The 27,386-nt window shown below is 35.9% G+C and overlaps 1 protein-coding gene across 1 annotated transcript in view; it reads left to right on the top strand.

Moving 5' to 3' along the window:
• DTWD2 (DTW domain containing 2) overlaps positions 1 to 27,386 on the top strand; it is a 104,578-nt gene that overhangs the window by 32,402 nt on the left and 44,790 nt on the right. The gene's annotated exons all lie outside the window — the stretch shown is intronic.

The following is a 27,386-nucleotide window of genomic DNA, read 5'->3' as shown; positions in this document are numbered from 1 at the left end:
TAGCATTGAATTATAATTTGTATATTTTTTGTACTTTTATTATCAGATTTGGTTATGAAGATAATCTTAACTTTACCAAATGAATAGGAGAGATTTTAATATTTTTCCATGGCCTAGAATAGTTTGAATAATATTGGAATGCCTTGCTTCTTAAAAATTAGATGGAACTTATAGGTGAAACCCCCTGGTCCTGGTCTTTTTAAACATAATAACTTTTAAACTCTTCTTTCAAACTCTTATGGAAATTATTCAAACTTTCTTCTTCTATTTGGTTCACTTTTTAAATAACTTTTATCTTTTTTGGGGGGAATTATTTCTTTTTCACCTGAGTTAACAAATTGCCTGATATATACCTGAATGTATTCTTAAATACTTATTTTAATTTATTCTGAATATGTCCTTTCTCCTTTCTAATCATATACTCTCACTTTTTCTCCCCATGAGCATGTTCAAAAGATGTTTCTACCTTTTTATTTAGCTTTTAAAAGTATTAGCCTTCAGACTATTTTGATGGCTGTTATACTTCATTCTTATTTCCTTCATTTGTACTTTTATCTTGATCACTTTCTTTCATCTTTTCCAGCTTGTTCTGTTTTTGTAAGGTTTTACTGTGTACTATGTTCCTTTACTAAGGTGAGTTCCTTCTTTAATAATAAAGGGAGAGAAGGCTGCCATATTTCTTCTTAGTGTAACATTCATTGTATCCTATAGTTTGGGGTTGATGTATGTTTGTGTTTATAGCATTGATATAATTTGTAATTTGTGTTGATTTCTTTCTACCCATGGATTATCAATGACTTCTTAATTCTCATGCATTAACAACACTTTTGTCCCTATTTTATTTTTATTTCTTATTTTGTTAGATTGTGATAAAAGAAGGTTGCCTGCAATATTTTGAATATGTTTATGATTTCTATGTGGGTTAGTACATGGCAATTTTTTGTATCTTTTCTGTGATGATAAAAAATTCACATTTTCAAATGATGAAAATATTTCCCTTTTTAAGATTTGTTATTTGCATTTTTCTTTATACTTTTGTTTTTGTCATCTATGGGTGTTTGATACTGAACAAGGTGTATGAGAAGCTTCCGTTCAGTCTTTTAAATGAAGTTATCTCTACCTTTCCTGTAGTTTTGTGTATTTATCTGCTCTGTTGTATATATAACAAGACATGCACTTAGTGAAAAATAATATAGATTTTAATAGATTATTTTATTCTAAGATAATAATAATAGATGCTGACAATCTAATCTCAAATTCTTTGTAGTTTTCATTCCCTTTGGTTAAAATGCAGGTACGGTTTTTAAATGAGACTCAACTATGCAAAAATAGTTCAAAAAAATAGCTAATGTGTTGAGTGCTTTGAATGGGCCAGTCCCAATTCCAGGTGTTTTCCATGTATTAACTTGTTTAAATCTTCCTCAAAGGATTGTTACTGTCTTAGGTAACATGTGAGGAAACTGAGGTGCAGATGTCTTAAATAGTTTGTATTAGATCACATAACTGTTTCACAGCAGAGCAATTTCAACCCATCTAGTTTCGAGCCAAAGACTGTGGTCTTATCCAAAGTGCCATGATGCTTCTAAAAGGGAAGCTTCCATCGAGGATACTTACCTAGGATAGCTTCTGTAGGTTTATCTGGTTTCTTAAGTGTTCTGTGTTCCACAAGAACCAACTCCTAAAGGCATGGTTGCTGTTAGGTTGTGTCACATTTTAGCAAAATTTGTGTTCATATTACAATTAGATATTGCCCAATATACAAGGAAAGTTTAATGAAAGTCTTGTATCTGTAAAATGTCTTAGTGAAAATATTTGAATTGTTTTTCCTTTTCTGCATGCTTATGGTATGTCTGTGTCTCTCATCTTTCATTTTGTGGTAGCTACGTGAATGCCATAGAAATAAACTACAAAGTCACCGTAAAAAGATTAAAAGATATTTTAAAATTTATTATTTACCAAACCTGTTTTCTTCTTTAAATTGAGTAGCGGATAAGGAAATAGGTAAATTAAATAGTTTCCTCAGTCTGACTGTGCTGTATGTTTTTTATCACTTTTTCCTTTTCATGTTTTCCCAAACCAGAAGCAAATATAGGTGGATATTTGTTTACCCTTGAAAAGGATATATTACAACCATCAGATAAAATAAAATGCTTAAAAGAAACATTAAATAGATTTGAGTACACGGGGGAGAATACCACCTTAAACTAAAGTGAAAGGCAGATGGTTTTCTGGAAAACTGTGAATCCAATAAAAGCTTCATAAGCTTAGATTTCTTACAAATGAATAAGGTGAAGGTGAAAATCTTAAAAAAAAAAAAAGGCCATACATATGAAAACAAAGTTCACAAAAGAGAAAATAAATGTATTTATAAAAATCATAATTTAACCTTTATGTTGAAAGAGGTTCAGATGTCCAGAAAACATCCTGTATTATCCAGGAATAATACAGACATCCCTCAAATGCCCTGAAGTTTTAACATTATGCATTATTTGCCTTATCAGTCTCTCTCTGTGTATTTTATACTTTTCTGAGCCCTTTGAGAGTAAGGAATAGATATCTAAATTTACTTTTTGAAATTGAAATGTTGCTAGTTCTAGCAAGAATGTCTTTTCCTAAATATTTTTTTTTTTTTGGCCCGAAATAAAAAAAACAGTAATTTAAAGCCCAACACAATTTACAAAAATGTGTATATTTTGAGATAGTTTCATCTTAATAGACATGGGAAGTGTGGGTCATCTTAGGAGTAATAATACATATGGCTTTTTAGAGTGTCATACAATACCCAGCCCAAACATGAGTGTGGGTTGGTTTGACAAAATATGTTTCTGGAAGTTGTTGCAAAAACCAGTGAAATATGTACATTTACTCTTTCTGAAAAAAAAAAAAAGATTTTTATCTGTATACATACACATACATATACACAGATGGATAGGTAAGTTGAGATGAAAAAGGGATTGATTAAAAAAAATTTTTTTTAACGTTTATTCATTTCTGAGAGGCAGAGAGCGACAGAGCATGAGCAGGGAAGGGGTAGAGAGAGGGAGACATAAAATCTGAAACAGGCTCCAGGCTCTGAGCTGTCAGCTGTCAGCACAGAGCCCGACATGGGGCTTGAACTCACAGACTGTGAGATCATGATCTGAGCTGAAGTTGGATGCTCAACTGACTGAGCCACCCAGGTGTCCCAATGGGATTGATTTTTTAAAATGGAAATATCTTTAGACATCTATAAAGTGATACTGATAATTATAGTGGTTTGGTAATAAGTTCTGAACTACCTTCTGTAACACTAAATTGCTTATTTTTAATGTATTTTCCCATTCTTGAAAAATTTCCCATTCATATGTAATGATTTTTATTTAATTAGTAACTGTTCCCCAGCTTTTCTGGAAAACAATTTTATTACACAATAGACTTTCCCAGTGGCCCTGCTTTAATAAGTGAATACACTTAAGCTATAGGTAACATGCATCATTCATGAGTAATTAATGACAGAAGTCCATCTCTAACTCAAACAAAAAAGCAAAGTATACAGGTCATGTAATGGGGAAGTTCAGAATGGGTAGTTGCAGCTTCCTACTTGCCTAGATCTGGTTCTCAAGCAGCTCTCTGTTTTGGAGGTTTGTTTCCTTTTGTGTTAGCTTGAATTATCTCTTACACAGAATGGACTTCCTCCCTGCTGCTGAAAGACGTCTGTGGAAAGCAGCAGATTGGTCTCCCCTTGGCTTTATTTATCTTAACAGAGAGGTGATTTCTCTTCCCCAGACCAGAATCCCCCTACTGTTGATGTAGGGGTGAATGGTGGTACCACTGTTGACAGCAGGACCACATGAATCTGGAAATTTCTTCAAGGACTTGGGATGTTGTTATCAGGACTATTTAAAGGCATGGATGGGCAGACAAAAAATTTATAGATAACCAGACTATTATACATCAGTTGTTTACTTATGAAAGTATGTTTGTTTATAGATATTTCTTATTCATTCAAAATTAGTACTGTATAGAAATATTTTCATAATTCTTTCTTGTGGTCTTGTTCGGCAAGGGAAAAACAAAAATGTAAAATATGACATGAAACTTTAGTTCTTGCCTAGGTTTCCCAATCTATAAATAACATAAGTTGATTAGATTTTATTTCTAAATGTAATTTGTCAAATTTTTTTTTTTTTTTTAACCACACCATCAGTACACTTATTTTCCACTTACCTGCTTTTTGGATAAATTTGTCTTCACAGTTACTCTTAGTTTAGCTGATCCATTCAGTTTCTGTAGTAGTATAAAAATTTTGTTGTAAGTGCATAAGAAAAAATGGCAGAAAGAAAAAAAATAGAATTAAAGTCCAAAGTATTGCTTTCTTTACATAAAAAATACACAGTTTTTTCCCCCCAAATAAAATAACCATATGTAAACTTCATAGTTACCTATTTGAGGACTGAAAGAATTGTAGTATTCTGCCATTAAATTAGTCTCTTAATTTTAATCTGTGTTTCTAATATATCCAGACCATTTGGCAGTGAATCTCTTCCCTCAGAGGAATTTTACACAGGAGATTCTTGACATTGGCTATGAATAAATCCAAGGTGAAGATGGAAATGTTTGCGGAGGCTCCCAGCCTTTTTCATAAACTTATTTCCAGTGAGTTATTTGCATATTCTTGCTCTCCAGCCTTAAAACTTCACTAGCGCTGAATTTCTCATTTGATAAGCAGAGCACTGTTGGGACCACTCAGGGACTAAAACGTTTTCATGAAAACTGTTTCTTGTGTCTACATGGACCTATTATAAACTGGTTTATGTTATATATCTAATCTCTTGCCAAATTCAGAGTCATCATTATCCTGTTATTTTTTTACTGAGATATAATTGATAATGTAATATATTAGTTTCAGCTGTACAACATAATGCTTTGATATTTGTATTTATTGTAAAATGATCTAAGTCTAGTTAACATCTGTCAACATAGTTACAAAATTTTTTTTCTTGTGATGAGAACTTTTAAGATGTATTCTCTTAGCAACTTTCAAATGTACAATACAGTATTATTAAGTGTAGCTGCCATCACCGTGACTTACTTATTTTATAACTGGAAGCTTGTACCTTTTGATCCCACTCGCCCATTTCATCTCCCCTCCATCCTTCACCTCTGGCAACCCCAGATCTCTTCTCTGTGTCTGGAGCTCATTTTTTAAAATGAATTTATTTTAGATTCCACATATAAGTGAGGTTATTGTCTTTATTTGCCTGACTTATTTCACTTAGCCTCATGCCCTCAAGGTCCATCCGTGTTGTTTCAAAGGATGAGATTTTCTTAAAAAAAAAAAAAAAATTTTTTTTTAATGTTTATTTTTGAGGGAGGAAGACAGAGTGTGAGCCGGGGAGGGGCAGAGAGAGAGAGGGAGACACAGAATGCAAAGCAGGCTCCACGCTGTCAAGCACAGAGCCTTAGAAGGAGCTTGAACGCACCAAACCACAAGATCATGATCTAGCTGAAGTTGGACACTTAATGACTGATCTCCCAGGTGCTCCAAGATTTCTTTTTTTTAATGGCTGAATGATATCCATTATGTGCGTGTATGTGTGTGCGTGTATGTGTGTGTGTGTGTGTGTGTGTGTGTGTGTATGTATATGTATATATATGTGTATATATGTATACGTGTATGTGTGTATATATATATGTGCATGTATATGTACATACCGTATTTTCCTTATGGATTTATTCATCTATAGACACTGAAGTTGTTTCCCTATCATGGTTATCGTAAATAATGCTGCAGGGAACATGGGCTTGCAGATACCTTTTAAAATTTTTGGGTCTTTGTTTTCTTCAGATTATCTTAAAATTTTTTTTTTAAGTTTATTTGTTTGAGAGAGACAGAGACAGTACGAGTGAGAGAGGGGCCGAGAGAGATGGAGAGACAGAAACCTAAGCAGGCTCCACACTGTCAGCACAGAGTCTGACACGGGGCTTGAACTCATGAAACCCTGAGATCATGACGTGAACTGAAACCAAGAATCCGGCGCTTAACCAACCGAGCCACCCAGGCACCCCTTCAGGTTATCTTTTTAATTTTATCCAAAATTTCAGTTTTCTTTACTTCTGTCACCAGCACCAGCATTGGGAGTAGGCTTACTTTTTAATACCCTTTTCCTTTTCAAAAGAAACAGCCTTTTTTTTTTTTTTTTTTTAATTTCACAGAGTAATGTGTAAAAGATTCTCAAAAACTAGGGCACATGACAGCCTCCTTGAGACCTAGATTTTGAATAGCCTGTTTTACTTACTGTTTGTTAAGTGACTTTTGTAGCGTATCTTCCAATAAATGTGCTTTAAATTAGTGCCTTAGCACAGTAAGTATTTCATGTCATGAAACTTCAGTATCCTTGGGGCATAGTAAGAAGAGTTGAATGTTAAATGCAGAATGCCGGTGGTTTATTATGTCAGTGATTAATTTTTTTGATCTTTGCATATCATTCGTAATTTTGATGACAGACTATATCCATACCTCTGGGTCTCTTCCGGCTCATGTTTTGGGGTGTTTGGGTACACATGGACCCTGAGGCTTGTCTCCAGCGTTGTAAAATGCATTATATTTACATATAGAACTTGAGTTAACATGCTTCTATTGGTTGTGTGATTCCAGGTAATGGAATGTGAATTCCCAGGAACTGTGATCTTGCTATATGTAAAAGGGTAATTTAAAGAAAATTATCAGAGGGGCTCCTGAGTAGCTTAGTCTGTTACGTGTCTGACTCTTGATTTCAGCTCAGGTCATGATCTCATTGTTCGTGAGTTTGAGCGCTGCATTGGGCTCTGTGCTGACAGCGTGGAGCCTGCTTGGGATTCCCCAGGGTGGCTTAGCTGGTACAGCATGCAACTCTTGATCTTGGGGTCATGAGTTTAAGCCCCATGTTGAGCCTAGAGCTTACTTAAAAAAAGAAAACAAATTAAAAAAAAAAAGAAATCTTTGTATGAAATTCCTTGCCTCCCTGCTTCTGTCTGTTCCTCATTAAGTTCTTAACTGTGAACTTACTTGTCTTCCTGGGAGAAATTCTCAAATCCCTTGGCAGCTAATAATGTAAATTTGGAACCGGAAGGAATCTTAAAGATTTGTAAATCTTTAAGTGTTTCACAAAGGAGGAAGCTACAAGCCAGTCAAAAAATGAGTCCTTGGAAGTTGCAGCCCGTTATGGGGAAGAACCAGGCGTGTGATCTGCTTCTCCTGCACTGTAACTCAGTATATATCAGGCTAGCCCTAGAATATGCTAATTAATAGAAATTTGGATTGCATTTCTTTTAAAATTGACCTAAATTTATGATTTTGTGTCACAGATCATTTGGTCTGACTTGGTGCCTAACTAAATTGAAGACCTTGCAGTTCTCAGGTAAACTAAGTGAGGTAGACGTGTACAGCAGCAGGTGGTGCAAGGTGTGCTCCTCCTTCCTTGTCACAGTGCACTTCATGGGCCAGCAGCACGGGCGTCAGTGGGGATTTGTGGGAAATGCAGAATAGAAGCTCCCACTTGCGCATGACTCAGAATCCTCATTTTAATAAGCTACCCAGATAATTCTGGTGCACGTTAAAGTGTGAGAAGCACTGCTGTACTAGGTATTTTTCCACTGAGATAATTCACAGCCTTTAAACTTAGCCCTTCACAGCGTACAATCCAGTGGACTTTAGCACACATTTAGAGTTGTATGCCTGTCACCACTGTCATACTCCACAGTGTTTTCATGTTCTGGGGTTCCTTCCCCCGACAAGCTCTGTATCCCTTAGCAGTCACTTTCCCATTTCCCCTGTTCCCCAATGCAGGCAACTCACTGCTCTATTTGTTGTCTCCGTAGATTTTTAAAATTTTTTTATTAAAAATTTTTTTTAAATTTTATTTTAAATTTTTTTAAATTTACATCCAAATTAGTTAGCATATAGTGCAACAATGATTTCAGGAGTAGATTCCTTAGTGCCCCTTACCCATTTAGCCCATCCCCCCTCCCAGAGCCCCTCTCATAACCCTCAGTTTGTTCTCCATATTTATGAGTCTCTTCTGTTTTGTCCCCCTCCCTGTTTTTATATTATTTTTGTTTCCCTTCGCTTATGTTCATCTGTTTTGTCTCTTAAAGTCCTCATCTGAGTGAAGTCATATGATGTTTGTCTTTCTCTGACTAATTTCTTTTTTTTTTTTTTTTTTTAAATTTTTTTTTCAACGTTTATTTATTTTTGGGACAGAGAGAGACAGAGCATGAACGCGGGAGGGGCAGAGAGAGAGGGAGACACAGAATCGGAAACAGGCTCCAGGCTCTGAGCCATCAGCCCAGAGCCCGACGCGGGGCTCGAACTCACGGACCGCGAGATTGTGACCTGGCTGAAGTTGGACGCTTAACCGACTGCGCCACCCAGGCGCCCCTCTCTGACTAATTTCACTTAGCATCATACCCTCCGGTTCCATCCGTGTGGTTGCAAATGGCAAGATTTCATTCTTTTTGATTGCTGAGTAATACTTTATTGTATATATATATACCACATCTTTTTTATCCATTCATCCATCAATGGACATTTGGGCTCTTTCCATACTTTGGCTATCGTTGATAGTGCTGCTCTAAACATGGGGGTGCATGTGTCCCTTTGCAACAGCACACCTGTATCCCCTGGATAAATGCCTAGTACTACAGTTGCTGGGTCGTAGGGTAGTTCTATTTTTAGTTTTTTGAGGACCCTCCATACTGTTTTCCAGAGTGGCTGCACCCAGCTTGCATTCCCGTGCAGTCTTAATGTCCCTAGGAGTAGTATCTTAAAACTTGGTGTATGGCTTTGGGGATTAAGAAAAATTGAAGCAGAGTTATTACCATTCTTCACAAAATGTTATTACATTGAAGATAGTTTCGTTGATAATTTGGACATTTGAGTACATAAGATGCAGTATGTGGTATAGGATGGAAGTCATTAGAAGAAGCAAATGCCCTTAAAAATGTGTATCTAACTTAGAAAACTTCTTATTTGAAATGAATATATGATGACAATCCATTGAAGAATATACTAAGTCTCACTTTATTTTGCATTAATGGAAAAACATCATTGCCTGGGGTTACCTGAAAACTGAAAATAACAGGTTATATGAAATCTTAAATATTTATAGTTGTAGACACAATAGATACATTTTCCTTATGAATTCTTACATTAACAATGAGAGTTTTTATTGTAAAGTCATTTATCAGGAATGGGAAAAACAGTCGTTCAGTAATAACAGAAATTGGAATTTTTTTTTTTTTTTTTTTAAATTTTTTTTTCAACGTTTATTTATTTTTGGGACAGAGAGAGACAGAGCATGAACGGGGGAGGGGCAGAGAGAGAGGGAGACACAGAATCGGAAACAGGCTCCAGGCTCCGAGCCATCCGCCCAGAGCCTGACGCGGGGCTCGAACTCACGGACCGCGAGATCGTGACCTGGCTGAAGTCGGACGCTCAACCGACTGCGCCACCCAGGCGCCCCCAGAAATTGGAATTTTTATTCCTCAGGAGTTTCTTGTTGATCTTTTAGAAATACATACAAAGCAATGGGTGCTTGGGTGGCTCAGTTGGTTTAGCATCTGACTCTTGATTTTGACTCAGGTCTTGTCAGGGTTGTGGGATTGAGCCCTGCATTGGGCTCCTTGCAGACAGTGTGGAGCCTACTTAGCATTCTCTCTCTCTTGTACTCTCTCTCTCTTTCTCTGCCTCCCTCACCGCCCACCCCCTTACTCCTGTCTCTACTCCCCAACTCTAAAAATAAAACATGTGAAAACATTAGAAATATGTATAGCAAGACAACTTTCTGTGAAGATTTGTTATGGTATCTTCTGTAGATACCAAAGGAGAGCATGCTGTGGAAGTTCACTTTCCATCTCCCTGTCCTTGATTTTCCTTTTCACGTTCTCTTTTTGCGCTCTGTCAGAGTACAGTAGGTACATAATCTGCAATGGTAGTTTTTTGAATTGTCCTTTATCATTTGCATTAACCTGCCTTCAGCATAGTGCATTGGTCTATTCTGGTACCTTTTACTTGTCCTTAGCAGCTCAATAAACCCATCATCACTACAGGTTCCTTGTTGGGATCCTTGTGGTGAATAGATGCCTCTAAGAATAGTCAGCACGTAGTTACCTTTCTTTCCATGAAGCCTCTTAACAATTTCATGTATCATTGCCTTGTATTTATTTTGCAAATGTATAAATCCCCTTTAAATTTTATTTTGTAACTCTCATGCAATAAACTGCCCATGTTTAAAGTGTCCAGTTTGCTAAATTTTGGCATAGTATGCACCTGTGAAATCATCACAATGAAGGTAATAAACATATATCCATCACCTACCAAATTTTCTCAAGCTTTATCTTCCTTTATCTCCCTCTGCTCCCATCCCCAGACAGCCAGTGATCTTTCTGCCACTGTCAGTTAGTTTGCATTTCCTACCAATTTATACAAATATAATTATACATTCATAATCATTTTTTGGTATGACATCTTTCACTTGGCATAACCATTTCGCCACTCATTCTTGTTGGCGTCTACCAGAGCTCCATTCTTTTTTATTATGTGGATACACTACACTTTGTTTATGCAGGCATCTGTTGATGGGCCGTTTTCAGGTTTGGGCTGTTACAAGTAAAGTGGCTGTGCACATTCATTACAGATCTTTGTATGGATGTATGGTTTTTTTTGTTGTTGTTGTTGTTCACCTAGTAATGGAATGCTTGGATTCATATGATAGGTGATGTTAAACTTAAAAAAATTTTTTTTGGCAACTTTGGAAAACTGCCAGACTGTTTTCTAAAATGGTTGTATCGGGGCGCCTGGGTGGCTCAGTCGGTTAAGCATCTCACTTGAGCTCAGGTCATGATCTCACGGTCTGTGAGTTCGAGCCTTGCATCTGGAGCCTGCTTCAGATTCTGTGTCTCCTTCTCTCTGTGCCTCTCCCCAACTCATGCCCTTTCAAAAATAAATAAAACTTGGCAATCTTTATTTCTTAAAATTTTTTTTAATGTTTATTTTTGGGGGGGGGGAAGGCATGAGTGGGGGGAGGGGCAGAGAGCTAGGGAGGCACAGAATCCGAAGCAGGCTCCAGACTCCAAGCTGTCAGCACAGAGCCTGATGTGGGGCTCGAACTCACCAGTCGTGAGATCATGACCTAAGCTGAAAGTCAGGCCCTTAACCACATGAGCCACCCAGGCACCCTGACAAAGGCAGTCTTTTAAATTTTAGCCATTATACTAATTGTATAGGGATATCTACCCTAAATTGGCTAAATTCGCATTTACCTAATTATTGCTGATGCTAGGCGTCTTTTCACGTGCTTGTTTGCCATCTGTCATCTTTGGTAAAGTGTACTTCAGATCTTCTGCCCATTTTAAAATTAGCTTCTTTGTTTTCTTATTAATGAGTCTGAGAGTTCTTTTTTCTTACCCCATCCCGCTGCAGGTCCTCGAGTCTGACAGTTCTTTTTTTTTTTTTTTAAATTGTTTTTAAATGTTTTTTAAAATTATTTTTGACAAAGAGAGAGACAGAGCATGAGCAGGGGGAGGGGCAGAGAGAGAGATGGAAACACAGAACCTGAAGCAGGCTTCAGGCTCTGAGCTGTCACCACAGAGCCCGCACGGGGCTCAAACTTGTGAACTGTGAGACCATGACCTGAGCCGAATTTGGACGCTCAACCGACTGAGCCACCCAGGTGCCCCTGAGTCTGGCAGCTCTTTATGTATTCTGGGTACCCGTCCCAGAATATGTAATTTGAAAATATTTCCTCCTAGTCTGTGACAAGTCTTTTCATCCTCTTAGTATAGACTCTCTTTGGAAGTACAAAATTTCTTAATTTTGATGAAATACAAGTAATACATTTTAAAATACATGTACGTGATTTTAAAGATAAAAAAATCTACCAGATAAGTTAGCTTATGTTACCTTTATGCATGGTGGATGGAAAGAGATAAAGTTTCAGATTGTTTGTGGTTAACAAAACTATGTTACAAGTATATAAATCTTCAGAAATAGAAACGAGAGTTAAAAATTCTTTTACCGGGCCAATCACTTATCAAGCAAGGCAACCAATTAAAAAAACAGATTTGTTAGATAAAGGCTAGAGTCACAGGACATGCTAGGATTCTTCGAATCCAGATGACTTGAGAGACTCTTTTGTTACAAGTAAACATTTGTTTATCATAGAAAATAGAGCAGCATGATTACAGTTGTAACTTAACAGACATCCTGTGTACTAGACCTGTGTTCTTGTGAATGCTTTCGTTCTGCGTGTTATTGGGACAGACCCTTTGACTCAGAAAGTTCTGCCCCCTGCAGCTATGCGATAAAGAGCCTTAGCATCTCTTCTTATCTTTCTGAGATTCCTTTCACTAACAGTTGCTAATTAGGAGGGCTCGTGTTCTCAGAGATAAACCAGAAATTGCAGTAGTTACTGTCGCTTGGAGGAAGGAGCAAGGCTGAGAAATTGAAATATTAATAGTGTGAGATAAAAAAGAAAATTTATTTTAACAAATCAAATAGGGATAACTAATGTTTTATATACATAAATATATAACATACATTCATAGACACATATAAACATACACACACACAAGTATATAATGTAGCTATTAATAGAGGATACTTTGTCTTTTGAAGTTTAAGTAAAATTGTCTCATGTTCTGTATCAAATATGCTGCGGAAGTTTTCTGCAAAAATGTTATAATCACCTCTTGCGTGTATTCCTACTGTTATATTCTGTGGATGAGCCTTGTGTCTATCCAGATGGGGAAGGTTACGCCTTTCCTACTAGTTACCCCACATCATTCAAACAGAACATTCATGTGTGTGTAGAATAGACTAACGAATGTTGAGTTAGATGAAGTCATGGGGCTTATAGAAGGTTGTGATGAGGTGAGCTATTCAAAATTGGTTGTTTAAGGGCGCCTGGCTGGCTCAGTCAGTAGAACATTTGATTCTTGATCTCTGGGTTGTGAGTTCAGGTACCATGTTGGGTGTGGAGATTACTTAAAAAGAAAATATTAAAATAAATAAATGAATAAAGGGTGCCTGGGTGGCTGAATCAGTTGAGTGTCTGACTCGATTTTGACCCAGGTTCTGATCTAACGGATCATGGGATCAAGCCCTGCATCAGGCTCTGTGCTGGCAGCAGGATACCTGCTTGGTATTCTTTCTCTCTGCCTCTCCCCTGCATGCATGTGCATGAACTCTCTGTCTCTCACATGTCTCTCTCATGTCTCTCATGTCTCTCACAATGAATAAACATTAAAAAAAATTAAGTAAAATTGAATGTTCAGTAATTCTGTTCTTTCTACGCATACTTCTAGTTCTTTTGACATAGTTCTTTCTCCCTCTGTCTCTCTCTTTCTTTGTGCATGTCTGCATGTCTGTTTGTTCTGTTTTTGCTTCTCTTTTTTTTCAACTTGCCACTGCTTACAAATTCGGTAGAGATTTAGGTATGTCTTTAAATCACTATCTCTTTATATATCTCATTTTGTGGAGAGAATTTTCCTGAACCCAGGCAGAAACCTTAATGTTACCTGGTTAAAAAAACAAAAGCAAAAAAATGCTTATTCCTAACACAATTATACACATTAACCTGGAATTAGTGTTTTTTTTTTTTCCCCCGTATGTGACATATTGTGGGTCTTTTTCTGTGTCAGTACGTACATAAGTATGATGATTCATGTAACCATTCCTTTTACTGGACATTTAGGGTGTGATTACTATATTTTACTGAACATCTGAACACATTAGCTTTCTGAACATGTGAGAATTTTTATTAGGTTCCTAGAAGTGGATTTTGGGTCAAAAAGTATGCGCATTTTATATCTTGAAAGATACTGCCAGGTCAGTCTCCAGTAACAGTTTATGAAATTGTCTCTGGTCCCATTCTCTCAACAGCCCTGGGTATTATGTTATTTTAACTTTTGCTGACATGATGAAGTGGTATCTGATTATTGTTTCACATGTCTTTTTAATTGAATCACCTGTTCTTGCCATAACTCCAAATTTAAAAATAGATACCAATGCTGTGCATTAAAAGATGTTGATTATAGTCCTCAATAAGGAAATAGGTTTTGATCCTGTATTCTTTGTGACATATTTGTTCATAGTAATATGCATGCAAAATTATCTAAATATAAATGTTGCATTTTAAGGCAAGTTATTTCTGTTTAGCTCTTTCACTTCATTTGATTGAATAACAAATATGCATTAACAGATGAGATTATGGTGATGCTAAAGATGGTAGAGATTCTACTATCATCATTATTATTATTGATTTATTTAAACATTTTTGGTACATAACTCTTTTTACATTTCTGGGGAACTCAGTTTTATTTTTAATGGGATTTTGTCTTCATGATGACAGTACCTAATGTTTATAACACTCAACTTTTTTTTAATTAAAAAAATGTTTTTATTTTGTCTATTTATTTTGAGAGAGAGGCAGAGACTGCGAGCAGGGGAGGGCCAGAGAGAGAGGGAGACAGAATCTTAAGCAGGCTCCTGGCTTTGAGCTGTCTGCACAGGGCCAGACGCAGGGCTGGAACCCGCAAGCCGTGAGATCATGACCTGAACCCGAAGCTGGACGCTTAACCGACTGAGCCACTATCGCACCTCTATAATACTCAGCTTTTAAAGAACATGTAAGACTGCTAAAAATCTCCTTTAGATAGTCAGCTAGAGATTTGGGGGTCCTAACGCTTTCCGTGAAAATTCTGATAGGCTTCAAAGGACCAGATCATACTTGTGTTCTCAAAGTATTTTAAAGCCAGCCTCAAGTGTTACTGGGTTTTTACTGGGTAGAATTGGAATCCTTTTAATCTCTTAACAATGATTATTATTCCAATTAGATTATAGTTTATAACTATTGTTTTTAGGAGGCTGTTTATTTTTAGTTACTATGATGTACAATGTCCATTTCTCATAATTTCCGTCTTTATCTTTTGAAAAGAAATATTGTCGATATTCTTTGTACTTAGGAAAACACATTTAAAATCCTTACTATTTATGTAGCAATTAGTTTTCAAAGTTATATAAAATTTCTCTCCTATGTTTCCTAGAAAAACCTTTTAGGCAGTATTGTTGCCACTGTGTTGTAAGAATACTGACTTCAGTTTATATCATTTTAGACAGTGAATATTAGTAACCAAATTTTTTGCTGAAAAAGTGGGAGTTTTACGATGTATTATTTTCACGGTAATAATTTAATGACTAAAAATGAAGATCAGTTAGTAATAAGACCTGGTTTCCATTATGATGTGATACAATGTATAGATGCACCCAAAGAATATAATTTAATTTCAAGTACATAGAACAATCACAGAGTAATACAAACATTTATTTATATGGCATAAAAGGATATAAACAACTTTTTGATGATTTATAAGCCTAAAGCATCTGGTCCTTTGATATCATTAACATCTTTGCATGCAGTCCAAATCTTGCGATCCATACGGCAATCAATTGTGTATACACGAAAGAAGATATCTCAAGAATTATTACAGGCTTATGAGTTCTAGGAGGTTTTAAGTCTACTGTGAATAATATGCTGATTACCATATAAAGTAACAGGTTAACTTTTCCCAAATGGATGCTTGTAGAGGTGATTGTGATCGAAAACACTGTAGTTCTTGTTTTTACCCTCTACATTGATCAGAAACGTTTTAAATATAAACAGTATGTTCTCTAAGTATGAATAAGATCCATTGAGATAATTATGCTGAAGAAAAATTATGATAAATGTTTGGATATAACTATAAATTTAACTGTGAGTATTCAGTCTTATCTGGAAATGTGATTTTTTTGGTTTATGGAAGTCTGAGTACTCTTAGCAGTTTACGATATATGATTTGATTTTTATTTGAGTATAAATGGATTATAGTTGTCATATATGCATGTGCTTTATAATTTTAGCTATACATTCCCACAGATGTATCTACATCTTATAAATATTTATTGAGGTCCTACTGTGTTTTAGGTACTATTCAATACAAAGGACACATTTAAAGAAATCTTTTTGCCTTTGAACATTTGATAACTGATATTTCAAGTCTCACATTTGCAGCTTTCCACTATTCAATACTTCATAAAGTCAAATTATTATCTTTTCATGAATTATTTTGTTTCTCAGAGGATCGCTGCATACAGTGATATGTATTGATACAGCATAAGGTAAGAAAAGGTATTGTAAGTAGTCATGTAGACAATTTCTTAGAATATGTTTCATGGTAAATTGCCCAAAACATAGAATCAATAAAAGGGAAATAAGTATGAATCATTAGTAAGAATATAGGATTATAGTGAACCATCTAATTTAATTTTGAGTGTAGCTTATGTTAAAAATAAATATTCCTAATGAAGTCATTTTGCTCTCTTGATGATCTGAATTGATAATTTACTTTAGGGATAATATTTACTTTATTATCTTAAAGCACTTATAGCAGTTAAAGCACTTGTCTAGTTTATGTTGACAGGTCTCAGACACAACTTGCAACCCATTGTCATGCTTAATCAGATACCATATATCATTTCTGTTTAGACTCACATAGTGTACCCCAATATATGCATTCCAGTTTATATAGTATTTCCTTCAATTACATCAAAAGTGTGATTTAGGCAAGATAATAAGCATTACAGAAAGAATCATCACACCCATTTTGGTCTCTGTTTTAACTTGATTCTCAGTAAAAGTCAAATCATCCAGTTCAAAAACTGAACTGGTCACGATTGTGAAGCCATTTAGTGTCTGGTTTTCTCCAAATTTGATTGTTTTCTCTTGCTTCACTATTTATGTATTTAAACATAGCTTAACATTTGGCAATGTTAGATTGTCAGGCACACTTATGGTGCAGTGTATTTACTTACGTGGATTTGGAATCCTCACCCCCTGTTTTTTCAGTGTTTGGAATTGTGCACTTCAGAGAGAGACCATAGGTTGTTGATAATACCGTGGTTATCAAAATATACACATAGTATCTTGGAAAATATATAAACTGGTACTACAAGTTTTAATAGTCTTTAATATAACTAATTATAAATTTAATTTTATTTGCATATTATATTTTATAATATAGTTATATCCTGAGGGAATATAAAATATATGTGAATAAATACTTGAGTAGTGATTATGATTTTGAGACCCTCTGAGAATTTTTTAATTATTGGTTTTTGTTTGATCTATTAACTCTGTTGTCCAGTCTATCTTAAGGCAAAATACTTTATCTTTTTTATATGTCAGGATTGTGACTATGCTTCCTGGGTGGTTAAAAGACTTTCTTTTCTGCAAACTGAGGTAGCCTTTATTCAGTTCATTGGTACAATTTTGCCCTCATTATCTTCAGAGTAATACCATATCTGCTAAACTTGCTCAAAGTTTTATAGCATTATTCTGTTTATAGTTATTCATTTAGGGATGTTTATATGACAGTAAGTAACTTATATTTGCATTTAATATAATTTATTTTTATTAAAAAAATTTTTTTAACATTTATTCATTTTTGAGATAGAGACAGAGCATGAATGGGGGAAGGTCAGAGAGAGAGGGAGACACAGAATCTGAAACAGGCTCCAGGCTCTGAGCTGCCAGCACAGAGCCCGATGCGGGGCTCAACTCATGGACTGCAAGATCATGACCTGAGCCGAAGTTGGACGCCCAACCGACTGAGCCACCCAGGCGCCCCGCATTTAATATAATTTAAATGGAGCGGCACCTGGGTGCCCGAGTCACTGAAGCATCTGACTCTTGATTTCGGCTCAGGTCATGATGTCATGGTTCGTGGGATCGAGCCCCACATCAGGCTCCGCACTGACAGTGTGAAGCCTGCTTGTGATTCTCTCTCTCCCTTGCTCTCTGCCCTTCCCCTGCTTGTGCTTGTGCTCTCTCTGTCAAAAATAAATAAACATTAAAAAGTAGAATTTAAGTGGAAACGTGTGAAGTCAGTAGGCTAGAAAGTAAGAATATTTATATTAACAGTATTACAGTAGCCTCAATTCTCATCAACAATAGAATAAATTGTAGCATATTCATTGGAGTATTCCACAATGATAAAAATTAAACTATGGGTAACAACATGAATGAGTCTTATAATATTGTTACAAGAAGCAAGACTTTCTGATTCCATTTATATAATGTTTAAAACTGGAAAAACTATGGTTTTAAAGGTCAAGATACAGATCAGTTTCTTTTGAGGGAGTGGGAGGGCGAAATGAAAGGGGCATGTGAGGTTTTTTTGGTTTCTGGTTATATTGTTTCTTGATTTGGGTAGTGGTTACAGAGGCATGTTCACTTTGTGAAGATTCATGGAGTTGCACGTTTATGGTTAGGACCAACTTCTCTCTATATATATTAAACTTGAAGAAGTTTATATGCACAGTTGATTCTTGATACCTGTGATAGTTAGGTTTTATAAAATTACTGTAAACACTGGATTATCACTAGTCCATTGGCCCTAGGGGAAATACAGGATTCATTTCCTACAAAGCTCTGGTCACAGTTTTGTCAGTCAGTCAGTGCACAACCTTGTTTTCTGTGTGTTTTTGTTTACAGAAACTTTATTTAATACATACCATTGATTGATGAACTGAACTCAACGGCCAACAGCACCACATAACTCATGCCAGAACGAAGCTTATCTAGCACACGTATCACAGCCTTCTTGTGCTTAGGAACGCGAGGCAGCACTTTCGTACGATGCTGGGGGCCGTTTTCAAACAGTGAAATCAACTAAAAGCAAAAAAATACACAAAAAATCTGGCACTTCATACACTGAGAAAAGAATATGTGAACAGTATGAGAGTGGAAAACGTGAAGGAAGGGCATCACTGTGTTCTCCCTCAACTGGGATAATGTGTGCTTTGGGCAACTCACATTTTTCACTCTTCTGTGCCTGAGAATGTTTACAAATGACTGTGAAACCTAGCATACTGATTTTGGACTTAAAAATTAATTTTAGCAAGTAGATGAATTTTCCAAATACAGAATCTGCAAATAATGATTGCCTGTTTATACATGATTCCTGTACCTGAGTAAATATTTTTAGGTCAAGTATGCAAGAGGGCTAAAGATAATTTTTTGCCTCTTTGAACTAAATGTTTTAAAAAAAATTTTTTTTAATGTTTATTTATTTTTGAGAGACAGAGATAGAACATGAGTAGGGGAGAGACCGAGAGAGAGGGAGACATGGAATCCGAAGCAGGCTCCAGCCTTTGAGCTGTCAGCACAGAGCCCGACGTGGGGCTTGAACTCACAAACAGTGAGGTCATGACTGGATGCTCAACCGACTGAGCCACCCAGGCGCCCCTGAACTAAATGTTTTTAATAAAAATTTATGTAATTAAAATTGGAGCAATTCTGTTTTTTTTTATCAGACGACCAGTTTTCATAGTAATCATAATTTTTGATGACAAGGTTCGTGAGATTTAAAATATTATCTTCCTGTTCTTTACTAATTAGGAATTCATTGTAACATTTACATTTATTTGTTTTTGCCCAGTAGCAACTGACCATTAAATTATTAATTTTCAAATGGTGTAATATATATTTTTCAGAGTAAATTCTTATCTAAGTCAATCTTTAGGAGACTTCAAATGTACCACTGTAAAAGACTGAGTTTAAGGATTAATTTTCAAGTAGCAATTTTACTCTGAAGTTATTTGCAGTGATGCATATTTCAAAAAGAAATATTTTTTAGTACATTTGGTTTTATACCCTGAACCCTTTTAACCTCTTTTTAAGTTTTTCATAGAAAAAGAAGATGTGCCTTTTTGGATTAGGTCTGGCCAGTGGTTTGTACAACTGGTGCACTGTTTTTGACAGTGATGTGAGGCTCTTGTTCCAGTCATCTTTGCTGTATGTACAGAAAGCAATTCACATAGTAGGCTTAGGACTGCTCTTAGAAACGTGCTTCCAAGAGTGGTTGGCACCTGGGAACGTGAATGGTAAATAGTTTCCTACACAGAGATAAAAGTTTCCCTAAATGATAGTGGCTTGCTGTGCTTAAACTCTTTGTGCAAACCATGGTATATAGTGAACACCTGCTTTTCTCTCGGAGTCTGGAATTTAGTCTGAGGCAGGCACAGGGCGCCTACATGACTGACCTCCAGGAAAGGCCTCAGCACCGTGTCTGTAATGAGCTGCTCTCGCGGATGACACTTCACACAGGTTGCCACAGTTCGCTGCTGGAGGACTTAAGTGCGTCCTGTGTGACTCCACCAGGAGAGGTGTCTTGGAAGCTTGTGGTCGGTTTCCTCTGTCCTGTGCCACGTGTGCCTTTTCTTTCACTTTGCTGATTTTGCTTTATGTTCTTTTGCTGTAATAAATCTCAGCCATTAAGTTCAACTATAAGCTGAGTTCTGTGAGTCCTAGTGAGTATTGAACCTGTGGGTGGTTTTGGGGACGTCTGACACACTGCTTAACAGAATTTCACAGAATTTAGTATCTTAAAGCACCCACCATTGTACTGTAGCTCACAGTTTTGTTGGTGAAGAATTCAGTCATGGTTTGACTTGGTGTTGGCAGAGGTCACTTGGTGGTTTTCATCTCATATGTGGTGTGGACTGGAGGACATGAGCTTTATGCACATATCTGGCACTTTGGCAGTGATGGACAGGAAACAGTTGGAACTGTCTCCTGGTGTGCCTATGTGTGGCGTCTACCAGTGGAATCCTGAAATGCCAATTAAGAAATCACAGTATCCTGAACAAATCATTCATTTATTTTATATTTCTGAAATAGCCTATATTTTTATTCTTAGCTAGAATAATTGGAATAATGCGTTCCATATATCACCACATATTTTATAAAGCTGTTAATTCCTTTTATGGGTCCCAGACCACCTTCTGCAAGTTAAAGAAGTTCTTTTTGTTCTGCTAAATCATTCTTTGTTCATGTTAGCCATACTGTATGTGATTTTATTAACATGTAATATCTTTTCTTGGCTTTCATGTTTCTAAGGAGTATATGTTTTTATTATATCCACTTTAGAGAGAGACTGTTTTAGGTGATTTTATCATACTCATTTCTGCGTTCTTTTTTTCCATTTGAAAATGAAAAATCTGACCTGCATGCAGTTTGATGGACTCAGATGCGCCAGAATGTTTGTTTTCCAGAAGAACTATGGAAGCATGAATTCCCTTCGCAGAAAATATTATTGCTTTTTATGCTAGAAATTATTCTGACTTAATATGGAAGATTTTCCAGCCTGTGATGAGAAATGTTTACTTGTTTACCCGGAGGTTTGTTGTTTCTAGAGAACTCTTGAAGCCTTTTTTTCATGGCTAACGTGAAACATTCTTGAGTGCTTTCTGTGCCTATTGTGTGTTTTAGCTCATAGTTTGATATTTTCACATTTGAGTTCCTTTGGAACTCCTGAGTTAATGTTATTCAATTCTAATTTATTTATTTTCAGCAATCATATTTATTCTTCAGCGTTAACAATAAATGGCATCTCTATCGGATATTACTGCAAGTTAGAAAATAATTTAGCTTGTATTCTATAATTTCATTTTAGCAGACCATTAAGGTGGTTTGAATGAGTTTTATTAATGGTCCCATGTCATAGACAAGGAACCTGAGGCTCAGGGTGTTTTACCAAGCTTGAAAATGTAGGTCAGAACTGGAATGAGAATAGAGGTTTCATTCTTGTCTTGTCTTTGCTATCCATGAGCATCCACTCAGTTTTAGGGGCACCTAAAACTTCCATCGTTAGTCTTGGTGTTTGAGTTTTTGTTTTTGTTTTGTTTTGTTGGGGGTCGGGTAGTTATTCTTGCTCAGAGTATGGTAGGATATAAGGCACTCCACTTGCATCAGCTTTGGACAGTTGATGCTTTGAGCTTGATATTTGGGTACTCAGGGTGAATCCTAAAACCCATGGTCACATGTAGGGTGCTTTTGCTCATTTAGAGTGCTTGGTGTACATGACTGAATTTCAGCCTTGATTTCTTTTTCTTTTTCTTTTTCTTTTTCTTTTTCTTTTTCTTTTTCTTTTTCTTTTTCTTTTTCTTTTTCTTTTTTTTTCCAGTCTTGATTTCTGATTTAGGTTTCCATTTTCTGCAGTGGGACTGAACTCTGAAATCCCTACCTTCCTGATTCTTGCTTTTAGAAATTGAATTACAAAAGTTCCACCCACTGGCTGGAATCTTGTTCCGAAGAAAGAATCATGACGGTGCCCATCTGATTCTTCTGACCTTGTCCTGCTGAGTAGTTGGAGTACTTCTGGAGTACTATCAACCATTTCAGTGCCACTAAAGACAACGTAATTTACACTGTAGGTCACACTCTTTTGGGGCTTGCTCATACCACCTTTTTTTTTTTTTTTACTCATTAGCATATATTGTAATTGATGTCATAGTGAAGACTTTCAAATTGTTTCCATCCAGGTATGCTAGTTTCTTAGAAAAATCCTAAGCTATTAATTAGATGTAGAATCTTTGCACTTAACCATGTTTTCATAGTGTCCTCTGAACTGTTCTCATTAAAATGAAATTGAGAATTCAGAATCTCTTTAAGGTAATAATTTTCAATCTGGAATTTAAAGCAGTGGTTAGAGCCTGAGATACGCCTTTTTGGGCCATTTCCAGGTGGGAACTAAGTGGAACCAGGCTATGGATGATGTTATGTAGAATGAGAAAATAAAGTGAAAAGAGTAAGGTTGAGCCTTGAGGAGCTCAACTAGTTAATGGCCAGGGGAGAAGGTTAGAACCACAAAAGAGACAGAGAATGTGTACCCAGATAATAGGAAAAACAGGGGAGTCTGGTGTCTTGGGGGAACGAAAGAAGAGTGTTTCTATGAAATCGTTTAAGATCAGAACTGAGAAGTATGCATTAGTTTTAGTGACACGGTGTTCATTATTTTATTTATTGAAAAAAAATTTTTAATGTTTATTTATTTTTGAGAGACAGTGCGAGCCAGAGAGGGGCAGAGAGAGAGAGAGGGTGATACAGAATCGGAAACAGGCTCCATCCAGGCTGTGAGCCATCAGCACAGAGCCCTAAGTGGGGCCAGAACTCACAAACCATGAGATCATGACTTGAGCCGAGGTCGGACACCCAACTGACTGAAGTGCTCCTCATTATTGGTTTTAATAAGAGTGTTTAATCTTGGTAAGAATGATGGGTGGAAATTAGGTAGCATACCTTAAGGGACAAGTGGAGGTGAAGAAATGAGTCCTGTTAGTGTAGAAAACTATCTTAAGTAGTTTGGGAGGAAGAGAAATGAGATGGAAACTGGATGGAATTAGATGTTTTGTTTATTATTTTTTTCAACAGGAGAGACTTAGGAACAATTACAAGCCAGTAGGAAGAATTAGGTTGAAGCAGAGGTCAAGTGTGTCCTGGAGAGAAAGAATGTTTGATATTTGATAGTACCTGTTTCCAAGGAGGCAAAAGGGATGAATAATCAAGCTGGTTTGAGCAATCTTTTACAAGTTGTTTTTTTTTTTTTTTGGTATGCTTTCATTTCTCTTGGGTAAATACCTAGGAGTGGAATTTCTGTCTTTTGTTTAACTTTATAAGTAAAGACCAAACACTTATCCAGAGTGGTTATACCATTTTATTTCATCAACATTGTATGAGAGTTTCAGCTGTTCTACATCCTTGCCAATACTTGTGTTTTCAACTTTAGCCAATCTAATGGCAGAGTAGAAACCACCCACTGTGGTTTTGATTTGCATTTCTCTGAGATTAATGATTTTAAGCATCTTTTCATGTTCTCATTTGCCACCTGTATTTCTTATTTCATGTAGTGTCTATTCCTATTTTGGGGGGATTATTTGTTTTATTATTGAGTTGCAGTAGTTTTAAATATATTAGGCAGAAAGGCCCTTTCTCAGACTTGTATGTTGCAGAGGTTTTCTCTTGATCTGTGTTTTGGTTTTGCGTTTCTTAATGTTGGTTTTGAAGAGGGCAGAAGCTTTTAATTTTTTTTTTTTTTTTTTTTAGTTTATTTTTTGAGAGAGAGGGAGAGGGAGGGAGAGCACAAGCAGGGGAGGGGCAGATAGAGAGAGGAAGAGAGAGAATTCCAAGTAGGCTCTACACTGTGAGCGTAGCACCTCATGTGGGGCTCAGAGTCATGAACCGTGAGATCATGGCCTGAGCCAAAATCAAGAGTCGGACGCTTAACTGACTGAGCCATCCAGGCACCCCTAGAAATTTTTAGTTTTAATCAAATCCAGTGTATCAGTCTTTTTCCCCTCATGGTTTGTGTGTTTTATATACTAAAGAAATCTTTTTCTAACTAGAGTTGATGAATATTTTCTCTAATTTTTTCTTATAGAAGTTATATTTTTTTAGCTGAGTGATAAATTTTGAGCTGGTATTTATGATCTGAGTTATTTTGTGTGTGTGTATGGTATAAATAGTTTTTATTAAAAAATATGGTACCTAGTTCTTCTAGCATCTATTTGTGGAAAAGCTTTGTCATTCTGTTGAATTACTGTCACTCATTTGTTGAAAATACTTGGACCACATGTATATCAGTCTGTTTCTGGACTGTTTGTTTTGTTCTGTTTATGTATGTGTCTGTCATTAATGTTAACACCATACTACCTTGATTATTGTGGTTTTGTAGAAAGTCTTGAAATCAGAGATTATGAGCCTTTCAACTCTTCCTTTCCTCTTTCTTTCTTTCTTTCTTTCTTTCTTTCTTTCTTTCTTTCTTTCTTAAAATTGTTTTGGATTTCCTTTGTATTTCTGTGTACATTTCCAAATCTATTTTTTATTGTCTAACAAAAACCTGCTGGGTTTGGATTAGAATTTTATAGAGTCCCAAGTGGCGATGGGTAGAAAAAGTGAAATGGCCTTTTCCAATCACATTTTCATTTTGGAAAGCTCACTCTTCTGACAGAGTGCTAGAGAGTGTTGGAAGACAGCAGGATTGAGGCAGAACAATTTATAGTCCAGCTGGTAGATGATGAAGACTAGAAGAAAGGCAGTGGGGGTGCACTGTAGACAAGTAAATACTTTTGAAACCTGTATCAGTTTTTAATTGTTGCCCTGGAAAATTACTACAAATTTAGTGGCTGGAAACAATACATAATTATTGTTTTACAGCTGACAGTCAGAAATCTGATACAGTTCCTGGACAAAAATCAAGGTGTAGGTCTACTGTGTTTCTTTCTCCTGTGTTGCTTTCTGGAGGTGCTTTCTTTATAACATCTGTCATTTTGCCTTTATAATTGATGTTCAGTTTTGAGTTAATTTTTGTATAAGGGTGACATAAGGGTTGAGGTTCATTTTCTTTTTCCATGTGAATATCTATTGTTTGTGCTGGCACCATTTGTTGAAAAGATTATCTTTTATTCATTCAGTTACCTTAGTGTCTTTAAAAAAAAAGTCAATGAAAACTGTATGTGTAGGTCAGTTTCTGATGCTATATTCAGTTCCATTGATCTGTACCTTCCCATACCCTGATGATACACCATCCTGAATATTGTAGCCTAATGCAGTAAGTCTGGTATTGTAGGTCATTCAGTTTTTGTTCTTTTTAAAAACTGATTTGGCTAATATTCTTATCATTTGTACTTTCATGCAAATTTTAGAATGTTCTTGTCAATTTACACCTGCTCTCACTTTGATTTGGATTACATTAAATCTATAGATCAATTTTGAGAGCATTGACCTCTAACAAAATTGAGATTTCTAATCCATGAACATGAACACAGTATATCTTACTACTTTTTTTTCTTTCTTAATATGTTTTAGCAAATTTGTGGTTTTTGTGTTTAGGTCTTGCACATATGTTGCTGTATCTATGTCTAAATAATTCCTTGTTTTGATGCTACTATAATGACACTGTATTTGTTGATTTAGTTTTCAAATTGTTGCTCATGTATAAAAATACAATTCAATTTAGTATATTGACCTTGTTTCTCACAGACCTTTCTAAATTTATTATTGGCAGTAGGTTTTTAATAAATTTCTTAGGTTTTTAAAAACTAACATGATCACATGGAAGTCATTTTTAATGGTGAGAGGGATAGAATAAACTGTTATTTTTTTGTTGTGGAAATTTTGTTAGAAAATTATGAGAAAATAATAAAAAAATTTTTTCCCAAAAAGGAAACATTTTCAGTTAAGTCTCCATATAATTGCTCATAGATAACTTTCTGTAACATCAAACATCATTTGGTTCCAATTTTGATAAATTGCAGATATTTTTATTTATCTTTAGATTTCATGTGATAAAGAAGACATAGCCCAGGGGCACCTGGGTGGCTCAGTCAGTTAAGCGTCTAACTTGGCTCAGATCATGATCTCACGGTTTGTGAGTTTGAGCCCCCACATCGGGCTCAGTTCTGACAGTTCAGAGCCTGGAGCCTACTTTGAGTTCTGTGTCTCCCTCTCTCTCTGTCCCTCTCCTGTTCATCTCTGTCTGTCTGTCTGTCTCTCTCAAAAATAAACATTAAGAAAAAAAAAAAAGAAGACATAGCCCAATTAATACATTGGGTAAAAAAATACTTTGAGTTAAGCTCAAATGTAGAAAGAAAGATTATCAATTTGTAACCTAAAAATTGAACTCAGAGCATAGATATTTTTGGATCTAAAATCCATCAAGAATTTCAGCTAAATATGAAAAAAAATTTTTCATATGCTCATTGCTCCAGCTATTGATGGTAAAGAATTCAGTTTTTTAAAGAATTTTCAAGCAAGAGGGGCACCTGGGTGGCTCAGGTGGTTAAGCCTCTGACTTTGGCTCAGGTCATGATCTCATGGTGAGTTTGAGTCCCGCATTGGTCTCTGTGCTGTCAGCTGAGAGCCTGGAGCCTGTTTCCGATTCTGTGTCTTCCTCTCTCTCTGCCCCTCCCCCACTCATGCTCTATCTCTCTCTGTCTCTCAAAAATAAATAAACATTAAACAAATTAAAGAAAAAAGAATTTTCAAGCAAGAAATTGTTATCTTTATTGCTTCATTCCATCATATTATACATATTGAAAATATTTGTACCTTGGTTTTTTAAAGTAGTCTTTCTAAAAAGTGTCATGGATACAACTGTTAAATATATGTGTGTATACATATATATGTGTGTGTGTATATACACACACACACACACCCACACCCACACACACACATGCTGTGAATTATCACTGGCTTATGAAACTATTGAAAGAAATAGAGGACAATGAATTTAGTCATTTTGTGTTACTTGCCAACATTTGTTGGTTATGTGGTAGAAGGGTTTTACAAAGACTTTTCTGTATTCTTAACTACAAGTTAAAATGTTTGCCACATGTTCCAAAATCAAAAAAACAAAAAAAAATGACATTACACTTGAAGTTTTTATGTCATTATAATAGTTTCTATGAATTAGGTAAATTTGAAGCTCAAGGAAAGGAAACAAGAAAAAATTGAAGAGTGCTTTGTTGATATAAATTTAAAGTTACTTTTCAA

Source organism: Prionailurus bengalensis, chromosome A1 (assembly GCF_016509475.1).
Source record: "Prionailurus bengalensis isolate Pbe53 chromosome A1, Fcat_Pben_1.1_paternal_pri, whole genome shotgun sequence".
Classification (NCBI taxonomy): domain Eukaryota; kingdom Metazoa; phylum Chordata; class Mammalia; order Carnivora; family Felidae; genus Prionailurus; species Prionailurus bengalensis.
The sequence above is the reverse complement of the archived record's forward strand: the minus strand, read 5'-3'. Positions and strand labels throughout refer to the sequence as shown.